This window comes from Diabrotica undecimpunctata, chromosome 11, assembly GCF_040954645.1.
Source record: "Diabrotica undecimpunctata isolate CICGRU chromosome 11, icDiaUnde3, whole genome shotgun sequence".
NCBI lineage: Eukaryota > Metazoa > Arthropoda > Insecta > Coleoptera > Chrysomelidae > Diabrotica > Diabrotica undecimpunctata.
Genome location: NC_092813.1, coordinates 1700438 through 1715563, shown reverse-complemented (window position 1 = coordinate 1715563; position 15126 = coordinate 1700438). Strand labels below are relative to the sequence as shown.

Here is a 15126-nt window from a genome sequence, read left to right as displayed (position 1 = left end):
GGTATTTTATTTGACCCTGTAATATGCATATAGCTAAAAATGATTGAAGTTCCTCCATAGTAAATGGCCTAATGTATGCTTGTGTGCTGTATTTTTGCTTGGGCCTATTTACATTAATCAATATTTCAATGTATTTGTTCATTGAATCAAGAATTAGCTGCATAATTTCTTGATCCCAAAATTTAAAAAAATAGTCTGTAGCTTTAGGAGTATCTGTGTCAAAATTAAGATGAAGGCCACTTTGGGAATTGTCAAACAAAAATATCTGGAATATCTGCGACAATATCATCCCACTCGTTATCAGTTCCAATATCGCCCACCTCTAGCAAATTTTGTATATCATTACCTGTTTCGTCATTTTCTGGCTCAACTCGTCATTTTCTTTTGAAAACAGATTCTCGTTTGCCAACGAATCTTCACCACTACTGGATTGATATGATGGATCTTGTAAATCATCATCAGAGCTATAAGGTTCTGATTCAGAACTTTCAAATTCATCTGTGTTCACTTCATCCATAAGTCCAAGAAGCCTTGCTTCTTCTCTAGAATCCATTTTCTGTAAAAACAAAAAATAGTATATTTACCGAAAATATAACCTCAACATTTTATTACTGCCTCAACAAATCTAGTCAAAATAAACAAAACACCAACAAAAACAACAAAAATGAAGTGATAACACACGTCTAATATTTCAAAGCTAAACTGACCGACACGGACAGTTCACAATATTTTATGTTATTTGCTGGGACACCTAAGGTGTTTGAATAGTATTTCATGTACAAAAATGTGCTTGGTAAGCCGCTTTGCGTTTTGGTCGTTCTCAACATTAGACGGGATATCGCGCTTTGTCCCAGAAAGTAGAGCGGCAGATGCCGCTTTGTCCGCGAACGTGTTAATTAAAACAGGTGGATGCAATCTTAATAAACACGCGCAAAAAGAGTACCCGTTAACCATCGTCTTATTTTATTATTAAAAATGTAAACCAATAAACCAAATCTAATCTAACACTGGTAAAAAAAAGCAGTAATAAGAATAAAATGTTATAATATAATTAAAAATAACAATTTTTATATTTCATAAGAAAACATGAAATTAAAACTAAACCAACGTAACCAAATCCAACCTAACACTGGTAAAAAAAAGCAGTAATATAAATAAATAAAATGTTATAAACTTTGTTTTATATAAATTTTGAATAACTATGGCAACACTGGTTAAAATTACCCTTCTTGACCATAAGAAACAGTGGTCATTCCTGTCATGTGTCATTTCATGTTGTTTCATGGTAAATAATGGCGGTGGCTTTTAAAAATCGGGAATATTTCTCATGGAAATTACATAAAAAAGAACGTTTTGCACCGAATAAAAATTATTGCGCAATCATTAGTAAGTGAAGCAGAATTCATTGATATAAATTTCATCTTCGTAGACATGGTTCCGGCTTATTACACTAGTACCGAATTTGGTTTTACACGATGGTACTCCAGTTCATAACACTGCTCTTATTTACAATTTCTTCTATTTTTTTTTATTTATTTATTTTGTTAGGATACCTCCATCTGCATTATTTGCCCGATATTTTTTTTATTTTTCTGTAAGTCTGTGTTGCTGTGTTTTATATGTTTTAGTTTCTTTTCTATAACTTCTTTTACTTTTATAAGTTGTTGGTTAGTTGGGCTTATTACTTCTATTTTTTTCTCTAATTTATTTAATCATTTTCTGAATTCTTCTTGTTATTCTTTTGCGCGTATTTATCAAACAATAATAAATATTTGGACACACATTGGAATCCTTTATTTTGAAAGATACATTGACGCTGAAAATTAAGAAATGATCTCAAAATACTCATAATCATAGTTAAATCCATTTATCGTCTATTAAATGTCTACATCTTATATTTACAAGCGTTTTATATCTAGTTCAAGCTGAAAAAATAAAATATAATAATTCAATCAACAGCATTCATTCAAAGTTAGTAAGATATTTAATTTGCTTTTTTTTTAGGTTCGCCATTTGTAAGTTCCGGCATGGCATCTTCTAATATCTTTTCGATCCCTACTTCGATGCGACGACTCCCAGTAACGGCACTATTCTTTTTGGGAAATCAGCGTATCTTAGTTGCCGAGTTCGAAATTTAGGAAATAAATCAGTGAGTAGACTACTTTATGTAATTAAAATATTTAAGTCGGGATAAATAAGATACTGGCTGGGGGATATAATTCGATTAATATTTTTACTAACGTTTTACAATAAATATTGTTTTTAAGAATAATTCAAACTTAACTATAAAAAGCAATTTTTTTTTAAGCTTGTATGAAGCTTCCATACTGGCGTTGTATTTCCTATGTATCCAACGATGCTTCCCGATGAGCCTTCCCTCTTGTATGTATGCTTTAAAGCCTGTTTCTTCTTCAATATTAGCCTCCTAAATTGTTTAAATTATCGCACCATCTTTTTCTTGGTCTGTTAATACTTCTTCATCCATATGGTGACTTATCTTGTGCTAGTCGTACTATCCTATCCTCTGTTATTCTACTAATGTAGTCGTTCCACTCCTGTTTCCGTTTTGTCACCCATCACCCATTTATGTCTTCTATATTTCATGCTTTTAATGTTTTCGCTTCTGTGTAGAAGTATTTTCATCTCTGTTGTTTCTAGTAGTCGTCTCGTTTTAGATGTTTCAGGTCTTGTCTCCGCCGCGTATGTTAATATAGATCTAATTGCAGCTTTATAGATTCTTGTTTTTATTGTATTTTTTTATAGAGATTTTATGTATTTTATAGATCCCGTAGCTTTACTTGCTTTTAAGCTTTGTTGTGGTAGTTCTCCTTCAACATCTCCTTAACTACTTATATCTATTCCCAGATATCTAAACCTTGCTTCCTGCTTTATTATTTTCCCATCAATTTCGATTTTACATCGTAGTGGGTATTTAGATGTTGATATTATCATATTGTATTTCTTGTCTGTTGTATTGAAGATGCGTGTTAATCTTTGGAGCTCGTTTTCTGTCTCGGTGATTATTGCGACGTCGTCTGCATAACATAATATTTGGATTTCTTTCTTCCCCATTCTGTAACCATGCCCTTTACGTACTGCGTGTATTATTTCGTTCATTGTTATATTAAAAGAGAAGTGGGCTTAACGAGTAACCCTGTCTGACTCCGCTTTGTTCTGGTATCCACTGTGTTAGTTTTCTATTTATCTTTGCCCGTATTCGATTATGGAAGTAGATGTTTTCGATGGCTTGTATAATATTGATTGGTATGTTTCTTTTATACAATAGGTGTAAGACGTCTTCTACTGGGATGCAATCGCCTTTTACCATATTCGCCTAACAGAAAAGTAGAATAAACAAACTAGGGACGCGTGATATATTCATTCCAAGTATCTAGAGATGCTGAAGAGGTATCTACTTGTTACAAAATCACTTATACTGTAACTGATTATATACAAAAGCGTATCAAAAGTAACAACTAGAAACTCACAAGTAACGACAATCTACACCTCTCAACAAAGACGCATAATTTGCAGTTTTAACAGATATGGATTCAGTAATCCTTACGAATCATATTTATGTCTGTTGAATTATATAAATATAATTTTTACTTTTAATAGCTCTATATATGTGTGTTGGTATATTTATAGTGTTGGTTTATAATTATAGTGTTATTTAAATAAACTTAGAACTGTGAACATTTTTAAGGTGTTTGCTGTTTTCTCTCAACTGAAATAAGTAAATTTAATATTATTTTGACTGTATTATAATAATTATTATGATGATAAAAGGGTTGCAAGTGTGAGTCCATAATTGAACAAATATATTAAAAAGGTCAATACTCACAATCTAATATTTACTTTCAAAGTTTTACAGAAGCGATCGGTTTCGAGGCTTACAATATTTGCCTCATCCTCAGGCCCAGCAAAGAGTTTGTTTTGTTAAAAAACAATAATATAGATATCGCCAATAAGAAGTTTTCCGCTTACATCCAGGGTACTGTCTGTCTTCATCTTTTCCTTTTGACACTATCATTGTAGTGAGGTGATATGTTGATCATTATATATGTATGTAAATAAAAGGTCTTACAAAATAAAGACCTTTAGGTCTTAACCTTGTAAGAACCTGTGACAAAAACAACAAAAAACAAAAAAAGGACATCCTACTGCATAATATGTGATTTTCCATCTTCCACAAGTTTTTAAACTATATACAGTCCGGATGTGGATTCATTTCGCATAATGTGTCCAAAGTACTGTAACTTTCGAGATTTTATGTAGGTCAGTACCTCTCGGTTCTTCTTCATTTTTCTGAGGACCTCCTCATTGGTGACTCGGTCAGTCCACGGGATTTTAAGTATTCTCCGATATAGCCACATCTCAAATGCTTCCAATTTTTTTGCACATATCTTCGTTCAAGGTCCACGATTCAACACCATAAAAAGAACAGAGAAGACGTAGGTAGCATCGCAACATTCTTACTCTTATACCAAGAGAGAGGTTGTGGCTCTTGAAGAAGGCCCCCATCCGGTTGAAGGTGGATCTAGCTTTTGATGTGGAAATGAGTAGCAATGATAAATAAAAGATACGAAATAATTCGAAATTACATAAACAAAATGGAATATTTTAAAAATGAAAAACTGTAACCCATTTTACTCATTGTACCTATCTACTTTTCTAGTACTTATTTTTCGTAATTCGATATTGCTTATATGTAATAGTAAAAAGTTTTTTTCATCATTTTCAAAGAAAAACTTTTGTTTTACATCCGCAAAGTATGTTCGTTTGTGCGTTGTCGCCTATGCAATACTTTGGGGACGATCTATCGATGGATTCATATATAGTTTTGTCTCCTGAATCAAAATCTGAAAGCGGCATTTTGATATCTCGAACCATCTTCGACATAACCGGCAAGTCAAAAATAGTGATGTCACAATTCTTCTAAATATACATTCGTTTCTGCTGACACAAATAAATGTTAAATCGATATCGAAACGTCGACTTAATAAATTTTATTTATTAATGTTAATGTAATGTTAAATGTATAGGTAAGTCTATCTACCCTATAATTATGTATAAGTATTTTCCCGAACTTTTACACAAGAAGAGGTCTCTTTTTATATCATTAATGATAATATTATTACTTATTTCCAAATATTGGATTTAAAGCGTAAAATGTATAAAAACAACTTTCTATTTTTTGCCTTTTGATTAATACCACAATTAACTAATGATGTGTGAATAACAGTTTACAAAAATATTATTTAAGTATACTTCTTTGAAAGATTAATCATTGATTACTATTATTTTAACAGTAATCCTAAAAATTATAAATTAATTCATTTCAAATTCAGATGGTATAGGCTGCTAGAATCTTAATACAACCCTGTACAATTATATAAACATAGGGTTTCGCGTGTTATGTGCATGCATTTGTTGACCGCTACTTTTCTGTTAAATGAATTTACTATAGTACAAATACGGCGGCTACGCAGGATCTTCCGGATCTGAATACTTGTTGTTTATCTGATAAAGTTGTTAGTTTATTGATTTTGTTGGTTAGGACTTTTGTGGTAAGCTTAAGTGCGGTGTTCAGTAGATTTATACCTCTATAATTCTTTATCTCCTTTCTTGAACATTGGTATCATTATGATGTTTCTCCATGCGTCTGTTATCTTGCAGTGCAATATTAGTTTTTGTTTAAGTTTTGTCATCTCTAGAGTTATACTTTCTCCTCCGTGTTTTAGAAGCTCTTTCTTTATTCCGTCTGGTCATGGTGACTTTTGATGGTGCTATTTTTGAGTGAATTTATGGCTATCTCTATTTCCTGAAAACCGATTTCTATTTCGTATCTTTTTAATTCAGGTACATTATGGTGTTTAATTATTATTTTTCTTTCCTTTAAACAATTCCGTCAGGTATCTTTCCCATTCGTTTGCTGGTATGTTCCAGCTTGCGTTTATATCTTCGATGGGTTCTATTTGTTTCAGCTGTATCTTCTGTGCTAGCTTCCTTTGGTACATTTTTCTTGCACTTGTTCCACAGTGATTCTATATTGAGTTTTTTTTCGGGGAATTTCCTGTAGAAAATGTTTTGGTGTTATTTTAATTCTTATTTTTGCTAGTTCTAGTTTGTGTTCACTCCCTGCGTCTGCTGAGTTTAAAGTTCGGATATCTAGAATCTGCTTTGGGTGGATTTTTCTATTAGTGACTATACAACTAATCATAGATTTGTGCCCCCTGGAGTTTTCAAATGTACAGTTATGATAATATGAGCCAACAATCTCTGTAATTTTTACATTTATTTTTATCACTTTTTTGTGTATAGAGCTTATATACGCCAGGTTTTAATCTTCTGAAATATTTTATTGTTTGATTAGATATTTATCAAAGATTTCTGCTAACAATTCTGTTGGTATTGACTGTCCGAGTTTTATCAATTTAATGGGTATCTTTACAGGCTCTGTAACTTTCCCGTATTTCATTTCCTTTAAGGTTCGTCTTATATCGTCCACGTTGCTTAGTTTTACTTTTTCTTCTTCTATTGGATCTGTTCTAATGTTTGTATAATTTATTTCACAATATCATCTTGCGTCCGTAAATAGGGATTTGTAATATTCTTCTCACTCTAACCTACCTACGGGGTTTAATCTCTCTGTTCCTTTGTGATCTTTTCTGAAGTTTATTATAAACTTCCAAGCTTTAAATACTCCAGTTACATCCGTATATCTGTTTATTTCTTCACATTTTTTGTTCCACGTTTCGTTTTTTCTGTTGGTCACAGTGTTCATAACTTTCCTATTACAGTAAGTGTATGTTCTCCAGTCTTCTAGATTTTGTGTTTGGAGCCAGATTCGATAGGCTTTCTCTTTAGTATCTACAAACTCTCTTATTTCTTGTGACCACCACTCCGGATCTTGATGTCACACAGTTTCCTATAGCCTCTTGTTATATTTGTTTATACTCATATTTCTGGATATTGTTTTTTATATTGATGGTCGCTGTTATTTTCCCGGTATTTAACTAACACATTTGCCATAGTTAAGTCATCCCATCCGCACTCCGCGCCCCGATACACCCGTACATCCATAATTTGTAGATTTGAGTGTTGACGTATGATGACATATTCAACAATTAACCTTAGCCCTCTTGTTGTCTGTGTCCATGTATATTTCTATATGTCTTTATAAGCGTAGAATCCATTTGTCACATTTATGATTTGTCCGATAAGCTCTCACATAAGCTAAAAGGTCGCACATCGTTTTAATTTAAAATAGCTTCTCCCTACTTCCTAATAATCTGAACGTTGTCTCTTCTTCCTGCTGTAGCATTTAAATCTACCAGGATGAATACTTCCTTGTTTTTCTTAATTCCTTCAAATACTGCCATTAGATTATCATCATCGTTTTAATCCATCCATATTCCGAGGCAAATTATCGAAACTTTTAGCATATTTAAATCGTTTTCCGAAGCACGAGTTTTATGTTCGGGGTTTTTCTCTTAGCCGATCTGTTTATCCATTATAAGATTACGAAACAGTAGACTACAATGGTCTTGATACCACTGTTTAAGAGAATACACACGCGTTTATATTTATTCTTAAAGATAAGTAAAATTACTTAAGTTGCTCTTTATCTCTTAAATTTCTACTCCTTTGTCTTAATACTAGTTAACTAGTTACACCTACTTTTGCATACTATAAAACTTTCTCCTCAGTTTTTTCATAAAGTAGCTCAATTTTGTTAAGTTCAGATAGGAATTAAGTTCTGTGGGGTATAGCACGGACTTTTGTCTGGAAAAACGGGTGCATACCACAACGTCAGTAATGGCGAAGGTGCAGATCATTTACGCTGCGCAGCCGACATAAATGGCAACCGAATTCCACAATATTTTTGAGATGATGACTTACTTTCAAAAACGAAAACTAGCTCCATAAACTATTAAAGATTTCCACAATTCCAGCAGGGTCCTTTTTTAATTTTTTTTGGGGATTGAAGTATTTATTACTAATTAATTCCATCCAGGTACCATTGTCATTTGTGAATTTCGTTCTTTCCCAGCTTTAAATATGGTATTTTTAGGGGATTAAATCACAATTGATTGTAATGAGAATTGCATTTTACAATAATTTTGACGATTCGACATCCAGTACAGAAATCTTTTTAAAATAATTTATAAATTAAGAAATTATGTTAAAATATAAACTTTACCATTAATTTGGTACGAAGAGCTAATTGGTAAGCATTTTGAAACGTTAAAATAAATGTAAAATGAAATTCTTATTACAATCCATTATGGTGTAATTGCAAAGAAATACAATATCTGGATACTTTCCATTCTCCATTGTTTTTTAATTTAAATTTCCAGACTTCTATACTTAGTGATCTTTTCATTGTATTTAACATGCAGATTGTTGTTGTTAGATATCATCACTACACCAGTTAATATTGTCCAGATTTAGCCACCTTTTCAGGACGTGATTTATTTTTTTGTTGGGTTGGCTTCTGTCGCTGCATTGGATCTACTGGTGGTTCGCTTCGTTGGATATGTCCCGCGGAGGAGGATCCTGGATAATCAGAGGCGAAAGGGTTGTTGAACTAAAACGGTCCTTTTTAGAATTTTATTAGCGAAAATATATAGTTATAAATTGACTGAATTTAATTAATAAGTATATGAATTGTAAATCGCGTTAGGACAGTTGTGGCTGTATCCTCTGCAATAGACAGTTATTATTGTGCAATGAGATCGGGAAACCACAGAAACCCTATCCCTCCCTGTCTATCGAGCTCGAAGTGAACATTTACTGATTATTGCTGCGATAAAAGAGTGGAATTGCTTCCAGGGTGTTAATGTATTCATCAGGGAGTTCGTTGCTGGCAAGGCCCAGTAATTTAGTGGGTAGGATAGGGAGTTTGGGTTTAGGACGTCTTTTGAATACATTGTCGATGGATGAGTAGGTTCTGAAGTTTGGGCCACGGATGGTTTTGATTGTGTAACTACTGCTCAGAGAGGAGAGCCTCTCATTGATGGGTTGGATGTTCTACAGTTGATGAATGAGGGCGGAGAGGTAGTCATACCGTTTGTTGTTTACTCTACGCAGGATTCCCTGTTCCAATCCCAGCAGTCTTTGTGTGAGGTGGCAGTTGAACAAGATATAAAGATTAAATCTATATTCAATCACCGACCTGATAAATGTTTTGTATGTATGTATGAGTGTATGTGGGTGTGTCCGTGTCAAAAAATAATTACCCATTGTCATTTATAAACAAGGAATTTTACAAGACTGGAGAAGTGAAACAACAAAACGTCACAAGTAATCCAGAAACACTCACAAGAAGAGATTCAAAGATGACAATAATACCATATTGAAAGGGCTTAGAAGAAAAATTAAAAACTAGAGGAAATAAGTACATCACATTATCATCAGCCGTTCTGAGTCCACTTCTGGACATAGGCCTCCCGTAAATAATTCCACTGCATTCTATTTTGAGCACCCTGAATCCAGTTGTGCTGAATGCGCTTGATGTCATCTGACCACCTTGTTGGAGGACGTCCTCGATTACGATAAACATCGTGTCTAGGTCTCCATTCAAATATCACAACAACATCACGTCAACATCACAATAACATCAAAAAAAAAAACAATACACTAAGATATTTCATGTCCAAAACCAAATTTAACAACAGAAGATTTCTATGTACAAAACATACATCAAAAACAGAGGCTTAGTAGAGAGAAGCTAAAACTTAGTGTTAGCCAAAATTTGATCTTAGACTCCTGGCGATCATGTTTTCTATTTCAAACCATTCAACAACTTATCTTTCGTTATTGGTTAACAAATTTGATAATGTTTAATATTTTTGGTTTTAGGTATCATGGATCAGACACAGAGATATTCATCTCCTCACAGTGGGAAGCTATAAGGCAAATTAATATTTAAATGGGAATAAGCTACAATTAAAGTTAGTTTATTGACGTTTCAATTTCCACTTCGAAATTATTAGTAAATTACTAATGTTTATATTTTGAGAATGATTTCCGAAGCGGAAATTGAGAGGTCAATAAACTAATTGTAACCTTTATTTGTGGCTTATTCCCATTTAAATATTAATTACTTTTGAATGCCACAAGAACATTGTTTCAGTTTTCACGCAAATCACCATCCTGAAACAGATGACTGGACTTTCCAGATCAGATGGGCTCAAAAGAGAGAGGCTGGTACTTATGAATGTCAGATTAGTACCTAACCAGTAAAAAGTCATTTCGTCAACTTAAATCTAGTCGGTAAGTTATTTTACTATTTTATCAGTGTTTTGTTAAATTTTTTTAATGCATTATACTAGGGGTATAAAGAAGATAGAAAAACAGAATGTTTAATATACATTTATTACAAGATTAAGATTAAGATTAAGATAAAAAATTATCTTAGCATGTAAAATTCAGCATAAAACAAGTCGCGTTAACAGCTTTGGAAGAAGTTGTAAATATAAAATATAACTGAAGAACAAAAAAGTTCTCCCAAAAGTTAGACCTAGAAATTTTATTTCTTTGACTGTTCTAAAGGTAAATTATGACTAGTTGTGAGGTGTGTTTTATTTTTATTAAAAATAATGTATCGTGTTTTTTCAATAAAAAAAAACAAATTCCGTTTTTATCGTTCAATTATAAAGCCGATTTAAGAAACTCTTTATAATTTTAGTTGCTGCCATTACATTATTCGATTTAGTATAAATAAAAATGGCATCTGCATAAAAACTAGCTTTAATGGATGCTTTAATTACATTTATACTACTATTAAAAGCGATTAAGCATAAAGTTGGACTAAGAATCGAACCTTGAGGAATTCCATTGTCTAGTATCTTAGAAGATATATCAAATATAGATACTACTTCAAATACCAAAAGCTGCGAACATAATACATGCGGCACAAAACAGAGAAACCTATCGTTTGATGGTCGCCAACCTTCGGTAGAAGACGGTACATAAAGAAGAAAAAGTATCTTAGATAAGCTTGTAACATCATTAATTCTAACTTGAATTGAGCGATTAAAATAAAAAAATTATAAATGCAAGTATGTGACCTTGAATGCCAGTATCTTTAAATGTTTGTAGAATACAGTGCCTCCATGCCCTATCGTAGGCTTGGGTTATATCGAAAAATATTGCAATTAGTTTTTGGATATTTGCAAAAGCTTCATTAATTGAAGTCTCTAATGCAACGTGATTATCTTATGTGGATCTACCTCTTCGAAAACCACTTTGGAAGTTAGTAAGAAAATTATTATTTTATAAGTACCATATAAGGCGGAGGTTTAAAATTTTTTCTAGAATCTTGCACATGCAACATGTAAGAGAGATGGGTCTGTAAGAGGTAGGGTTGTCTTTTGGTTTGTTAGGCTTAATAATGGGAATGATTATTGCTTGAGACCAGAGGTCTGGCAATTCATGCTTTAAGAAGCAGGTATTAAATAAATCTAACAGAATTAATTTGGCTTCGAATGGTAAGTTTTTTATGAAGACTGGTAGAATATCATCTGGTCCTGCAGCTGTATTTTTTATATTTGAAAGAAAACTCTAACTCTTGAAGAGTTATAGGAGCATTTAAGGGGCTGTCAGAGTTGTTAATGAGGATTGTAGAAGCTTCTATGTTTTTCTTGTAAATTAGGGATTCATAAGAAATATTTTTGTCGCTATCAGCTAAAGCGATTAATTTATTATTGTGTGTTAAGGTGTTAATATGTCTATAAGAATTAGAGCCTTTAAGTTTACGAATTTTAGTCCAGATTATGTCGGAGGGTGTTAAAGAATTGATAGATGATACGTACCATCTCCAGGTGTGATTGCTAGAAGATAGAGCAAGTACTACTTCATTGTTCCACGAAGGTACTGGAGGTCTTTTTCAGAGCTTTGTTTTACCTATATTATTTAAAGCTGCTTCTATAAATATCCTGTTTAAGGAGGTAATATTAGAGTTTATATCATCACTTGGATGATAGTTTTTAATTTTCTTTTCAATCTCGACTTGATAAGACGACCAGTTTGCATTCCTTAATTTCTAGGATTAATAGATTGGAAAATTAGGAGATCGAATTGCATATAATGATATGCAGATAGGAAAGTGATCACTGTCATATAACGATTTTAAAGTATTCCACGTGAGAAACGTTGATAAGGATTGACTACATAATGATAAATCTGTGGCGGAAAAAGAGCCGTTATAGAAGTTAAATCTGGTAGGTTCCCCTGTATTAAGTAATAATAAATGAGAAGAGTCAATAAGATGTTCTATTAGGTTACCTTATTTGTCTGTTTTCGAGCTTCACCATGCAGAATGATGACAGTTCATATCCCCTAAAATTATTTTTCTGTGTGGAATTTGATCAAGAAGGTTATTTAGTTCTTATAGGTCTAGCTCGCTAGGATGTGTTAAATAAATGTTGGATATATTAATATGTTTTTAATATGTAATACTCACTGCTACAGCTTCGAGATTAGTACTTAATGCAATTGGCTTAGCTTCTAGGTCTGTACTTAACAAAGATAGCTACTCCGTCACTGGCCTATTGTGCTAGTCTGTTTTTTTTGAAAACATTGGTAATTTCGAAGATTTATATTAACTTGTTTAAAATGAGTTTCTTAAAGACATAAGATCTTTGGGCATAATTCATTTATTAAAAGTTTTAATTGTTCTAAATGAGTATAAAACCCATTAAGATTCCACTGTAAAATAAAGGAATTGGACATGTTATAATTCTGCCTGAGATAATTGTTCATCTGTCTCTTCTGTGGAAGAGATATTATTAGGGTTTAGTTTTTTTTTAATATAGGCTATGGGAATAAGCTACAATTAAAGGTTAAAGTACGTTTATTGACGTTTCAATTTCCACTTCGGACCTTCTTCGGTCGTTCTTAAAATACAATCAAAAAGGTTTGTATTTTGAGAACGATTTCCGAAGTGGAAATTGAAACGTCAATAAACTTACTTTAACCTTTAGTTGTGGCCTATTCCTATTTAAATAGTAATTACTTTAAAATGCCACAAGAAAATAGCTTCAGAACAATATTAAGAAACCGTTATGGGCCCAGCGTTATTCAAAATTTTTTTGTATTTTGAGAACGATTTCCGAACTAGAAATTGAAACGTCAATAAACGTACTTTACCCTTTAATTGTGGCTTATTCCCATTTAAATAGTAATTACTTTAAAATGCCACAAGAAAATAGCTTCAGAACAATATACTTGAGTTTCTTTTATTTTAACATATTTATGGGAATATAGCAGTGAATCAACTGCATTTTTAAATCAAAGATATATACATTCTATTGTTGGCAATTCTGGAAGCGAATGATACGTTACGTGGACCAACTAATAAACCAACGGCTATAATGTAGTTATGAACTTTAGTTCCTTCAATACTAGAAAAGAATATTTAAACATTTTAACACAAGTAGCTTAAACTACCACATTAAGAATATTTATATACATACTAACATATCCTTCTTTTAGGTGAAATCCTAGCTGCAATGCAAACAGGCTCCGCTGGATTGTCCAACAGCTTATTCAACACCTTCGCTCTCATAATAGTTTCTTACATATACACATCCTGCTATTTTAGCCACCTTGAGATAAACCAAGGAAGTTGAAGGATCTTTGGAAAATAGAAATTTGTAAATAGCTGCATATTCTTCTTAATCTTAAGTAAAACATTGTTAATGCAATCTGTTTTGTCGGAATATCCCTTAAAGACTAAAATACTAGTGGTATATATATATATATATATATATATATATATATATATACAGATTGAACGAATTTAAAACGGAACATACAATTTAATATATGTCTGTTTGAACTGCATTTGAAATAGTGGACCAATATAAAACTTGGACAAAAATAAATCCATACCCAGTGATAGACATTGTATAAAATATCGTTCAACTATCTGTCTCCTTTAAAGGAAAGAGGAGCTTGCCTAATAGTCGGAGAGATAGAGCCGAAATTTTGGAATGATTAGTAATATGACATTTCTCTATTGGAATATATTCATTGTAACTGGGTTAAGACTTTGCCTTACAGGCGGACGCCCCTCGTGGTACAGGGGGTGGCTATACAGGGATGAAGTTGTAATTTTTTTCGAAAAAATTAACGATCGATAATATGGCTGAAAATTTGCCCAGAGTAAGATCTTGGTATAACTAGACGAAATCCCAAAGGGCGGACGCGAGAGTGGATACATAAGGGGTGGCGGACAGGGGTGAAATTGCAATTTTTTGGGGAAAAATTAGCGGTAAGTAATATGTCCGCCATTTTCATGGCTCATTATTTAGCCCCCAAAAACTCTAAATCCAAAAGAGCGGACAGCTGGGTTGGTACAGAGAGCCATAAAACGGGGTCAAATGTACCACTTGCCTGCCCATTTTAGGTCTCGGTAACAATTTTTAAACTGATTTTATTATGATATTTTTATACCGATTGATTTGAAAATTTGTATGCTTACTTCTGTTACTATTCTGAAAAGCGTCAAGTAGTTTTCCTCAAAATTTTCCAAAAAAATTTCCGTAAATGAAAATTTTCGTAATTTTTTGAGGTAAAATCTAATTTGTAGAATCCTTTCGATTTTCTGTCAGTTATACCATGATTTTTTTCCAAAAATTTTCAAACGATTTTTCCGATAAGAAAAAAAAATTGTGAAAAACTTTAAAAATTTCGTCATTTTTCTCACTCTCATTGATGTCATCACATTCATCATCTTCGTCACTTTCACTTTCAATAATATCACATTCATTATCTGCTTCATTTTCAATCACTACTTCTCGAATTGATTCTGGCATCTGAGGTCCACTAAACCATTTGAATTTATATGTTTCATCTTAAAACTCTCAACCATGTTCTTCAAGAATCAATTCTGTTGTTACTTTTTTATGAGCATTTGTCCAAATATTTGAAATATAATGGGCTCGCAGTAGATGTTGGTGTAATTCATCTTGACATGGTGGTAAGCTTGAAGCATCGAAATTTTTTAGTTTTTTTTTTAAAAAGGCTCGTTTACATCATGCAACTTATACTGCCGGTTAAATAGTGAAAATCTGACATCGTTTACTTTTCTTTATGGAATTGTTCTCGTCAGTC

General features: G+C 32.6%; 1 long non-coding RNA gene across 1 annotated transcript; it reads left to right on the top strand.

The window, feature by feature from the left end:
- The first annotated feature begins 2011 nt into the window (after positions 1-2011).
- On the top strand, positions 2012-13744 carry LOC140452986 (uncharacterized). Its single transcript, XR_011952276.1, has 3 exons — positions 2012-2149; positions 9868-10281; positions 13504-13744. It is a non-coding gene; the product is annotated as an uncharacterized lncRNA (long non-coding RNA).
- Positions 13745-15126: the final 1382 nt, after the last annotated feature.